General features: G+C 40.1%; 1 long non-coding RNA gene across 1 annotated transcript; it reads right to left on the bottom strand.

Moving 5' to 3' along the window:
- Positions 1–2,517: 2,517 nt before the first annotated feature.
- Positions 2,518–3,800, bottom strand: LOC141025374 (uncharacterized). Its single transcript, XR_012186856.1, has 2 exons — positions 2,876–3,800; positions 2,518–2,769 (listed from the first exon to the last, which is right to left on the bottom strand). It is a non-coding gene; the product is annotated as an uncharacterized lncRNA (long non-coding RNA).
- Between the last annotated feature and the right edge of the window lie 383 nt (positions 3,801–4,183).

The following is a 4,183-nucleotide window of genomic DNA, read 5'->3' as shown; positions in this document are numbered from 1 at the left end:
ACAACATATTTTTTATGTATTTTGGACATCTAAATACACGGTGAACCTCTCTCACAAGAATTTTTTGAACTTTTCGTCGCCGAGCACTTGAACTTCTAGCAACCATTTTTTTCGTTTATGAATTGTTTTTAAAAGTGCAAAAAATGGTGTTGTGTTTTTATTTTTTGAACAGGTAAATCCTAGGTTTTAATAAACTCCGAACGTCCCTGTTATTTCAATTTGAACTTCACCTTTTTATATTTTGAGTAAGAATTGTATTCAATTTTTATACGAAAAAACCAAACATGGAAATACAATGTGAACCTCTCTCGCAAGAATTTTGAACTTCTCCGGAGAGAGCACTTGAACTTCTTTCAACAAATCTTTTAAGCTTTTATTTTTCTATACTTTTATTCTCACGTGAAAATGCATTTCTTGTAGTACTTGAACTTCTTGTTGTTTTCACTATGAACTTCTTTCAACAGGTAAGAATTTTTTGAATACATAAAATCGTCTTTTAAATGGTATACATGAAAATTTTAAACTGTTTATCGAAATGTGGCACATAATATACCGGTGGAAAGCTTATAAATAGCAGCAAGTTTTTCATGTAGACAGGTGTTACAAATTCGTTGTCGTTTGAGAGCAGTTTTTAACATGGCAAAACAAAGTTATTTTTTGCCTTTTTTTCAACATGTAAATGAAGGACGGGCGTCTTGCACATGAATTTTGAACTATGATAGGAGGAGCACATGAACTTCTTGCAACAAACCTTTTAAGCTTTTTGTTTTCTATTCTTATATTCTTATCTGAAACGCATTCCGTGTAGTAGTTGAACTTCCCTTGTTTTCACCTTGAACTTCTATCACGTATTTTTGTTTAACCTCTCGCACAAGAATTTTCGAAATTTCTTAGGGTCGAGCCTTGAACTTCTAGCAACAAAACTTTTAGCCTTTTCTTTTTCATTCCTTTTTAATACAAAATGCACACCGTGTAGTACGTCAACTTCTGGCGCTTATCAATCTGAACTTCTCTCAGTTACGTGAAAATATCATGGTTGATTGTATAATAACAGCGGATATCTGAGTTTTTAAAAAATGGTTAAATCCTAGATTTTTTTAATAAACACCAAACCACTTTGTTAGTTTAGTTTGAATGTCTAGGTTTTTTAAATACGAGAAAACTCTATTTTAAACTTTTTTAGTTGTTCCTTTATTTTTAATTTGTACTTCTTCATTTTAGTCTCTAGTAACGAGAAAAAAATCTGAGTTTTTTATAAACCTTGAACTTCTCTCCTATTTCAATTTGAACTTCTTAGTTTTTTTCTTAGAAAATATATGTTTTTAAATAAGCATCAAGCATTAAAAAAAATTGAACTTCATACTTTTATTTTTCTTAGTAACGAAAAGAATTTGAGTTTTTTAATGTGAGAATATGTTTCTTGTTTGATATGTTGAGCTTCTCTTAATTTCATATTTTGAGCTTCCGGAGCATCAACTATAAACTTTTCGCAACATGTTTCTTTCTCCGTCTTTTCTGGCTTAGGTCACACGACATTTGTCCATTTTTTCTTTAGGAAATTTTCAACATGGTCTATTTATTGTTTGATGTAACTCCTTTTTCTATGCACTTATTTATTTGGTTTATTGTCTTCGAACTTACAAGCCTCTGAACCCTGAACTTCACATGTTTTCTTGAACCTTTTTTCCATGTATTCATGAAACTTTTCTCCATGTGTTTTAACTTGTTTTCTTTCTCTAATTTTCATGGTTTTTTCTAGCAAACTTCTCCGTGTACTGTTAAGGACATAACACTAAAATTTGTTCTATTGTTTTTTGAAGCGTAGTTTTTTTATGAACTACTAAAGTTTGAAAGGTGAGCATCTATTTTGTTTATACATTGATAGATGGATACATATAAATTTTACAAGTTTTTTTACATAAGCAAACAAACCTTTTTGTAAAAAAAAGGACACAATAATTATGTCATAACGCTCTTTCTTTTGCCATTGCATCAAAAGGTTCGAGAACCACGCACACAAATAGGAGCACACACGTGAACATGGAGGCAGCACACACTAGAGCGCGCACACGAGACACCACACCCAGCACGCACACACCAACACTGCTCTTTATTGATTTTGAACTTTTATGGACGTCTTTTTGGACTTCTGTATATCTTTCTACAGCTTCTAGGACAACAGTTTCCGGTGTCCGAGCATTCAGTTATCTAAACATTGAAGTAGCATTCAAATTCAGTTATCTGAATTCTGAACAACAATATAATTTTTTGTAGACCTGCAAGTAGTGTACAAGCATTCACAATTGTTGAACTTCATCAGTTTGCACATCTTGTAGGAAAAGTGTAGAAAAGGCTAGTAAAATGCACAAAAATCAAGTCGTGGAATCCACATGGCATGGAAAGCATGACCAAATTTCCATTGCCTGAACTAACTTCACACGGTAGCTTTTCCACTACTGACATGTATTGGAACATCCAAACTCCATGTGGAATGAATATAAAGATCTCAAAGTAAAATGATAGTTGAACACAAGAACGACCGATGTTATGGAATCTATAATCATATACTCGCTACAGGAAATTGCCATGTTAAACTACATCCCAGAAACCACACGAAGATCACACAGCCTGTTATGAACTCCGACCATCTTCCTCACGAACAGCAACAATTCTGTCCCAAGCACCTCATGTGACCTTCTCCCCTAGCGCATGGTGACCTTCCTCCCTATTTTCACGTGGGCAGCGGATGGCAGAGCGGCGCGTAGGATCCTGGAGACACAAACTTTTGAGCATAATCAAGAGAAAAAAGCAGCAAACAACTTTACGCTTGAACATCAGACAAGATTTCTTCTTCTCTGAACATTCTTGTACTAACAATTAATAATGCGAGAAGAAGTTGAACTGAATTTCTTCGTCTTTCTGAACTTCTGCAACAAGATATAACTCCGTTCACATATGCATGGATCAACAGATGCAACCAAAGCCAAAAAAACAGAGGGATCAAAAACAGAGACTTCCCAGCAAGATCCACAGCCAGGCGTCATGAACCATGTCAGGTTACACGAACCCAGCCAGGCAGACTGCTATCATTGTCTAGCACTGTTCGTGTGGACCAGCGCGGCGTAGGGGATTACGGCAGCTGAAGTGAGCGACTGCTGCCGCCTCTCTGGACCAGCGGACCACGCTGGCCGCCGGGACCCTGTGATGGCCCGATTCAACCAACCCACTGGGCACTAGGCACGCTAGCAGCCCCGCCAGTAGCGACCCGGTCGCCGTCGTCGACGGCGGAACAGGAGACCCCATCCCGAATTGTTCAGGAGGTTTACCAGATACTGTCGTTGTTCCGCCGTAACTTTCAAACAACCAGCGGGCCCGGCTCAGGAGTGACCTCGCCTTGGATTGTACTCAAGGAGACGGAGAATCACGCGACCACCGCTGCCCCTATCTCTACACCCATCTACCTAGCGACAGAGACCGACGTAGCGGGGCATGGCAGGAGGAGCTACAGCGACGCCGGATCTTCCCTGGAACGTCGCGAGAACGGAGGGACGGGGTGGGGAGGTGGGCGTATCATGGCGCAACGGCGGCGAGCGAGCGAGCGAGGTGGCCGGAGCAGCACTGCCGACGAGCTCAGGGGAATCTGCGGAACCGAGGAGAGCGGAGGCTGTGGGCGAGGTTTGGCTGCCTCTATGGGCGGGGGTGGTTGCGGATTGAGGCGGTGCTCTTCTTGTGCAGCAAGAAAGAATCGAGTGGAAAAAGGAGGACGGGTGGAGTCGCGCGGAGGAGGCGGGGGCGGCTGCGTGCAATCTCTAAAACAACTTATATTTAGGAACGGAGGGAGTATATATATATATATACACACATCCGGTCTATTCTGTTAATATTAGCAGAATAGTTATTCTGATAACAATTCCGCACTGCACGCTTAATAGAAGCGAACTGCATCGTCTTTACGTTGGGCACTGCAATGCTTCACGGGAGAACTGCTTCATTTTCTGGTGTTCCGCCCGCGTTTTCTGTGTGGAATCGGGTGTTGCGGGATGATTTAGTTTGTCTCTGCATCTCATTTTACCTTTATTCTTTCTAATTTACAGGAAAATCTACTAGAATGCTCGCAAATCGAGGGATTTGGCGGACGAGCTTTCTCTGTTCGCTCGTGTTCGCTTCAGATGCGATTTTTTGT

Source organism: Aegilops tauschii, chromosome 6 (assembly GCF_002575655.3).
Source record: "Aegilops tauschii subsp. strangulata cultivar AL8/78 chromosome 6, Aet v6.0, whole genome shotgun sequence".
NCBI lineage: Eukaryota > Viridiplantae > Streptophyta > Magnoliopsida > Poales > Poaceae > Aegilops > Aegilops tauschii.
The sequence above is the reverse complement of the archived record's forward strand: the minus strand, read 5'-3'. Positions and strand labels throughout refer to the sequence as shown.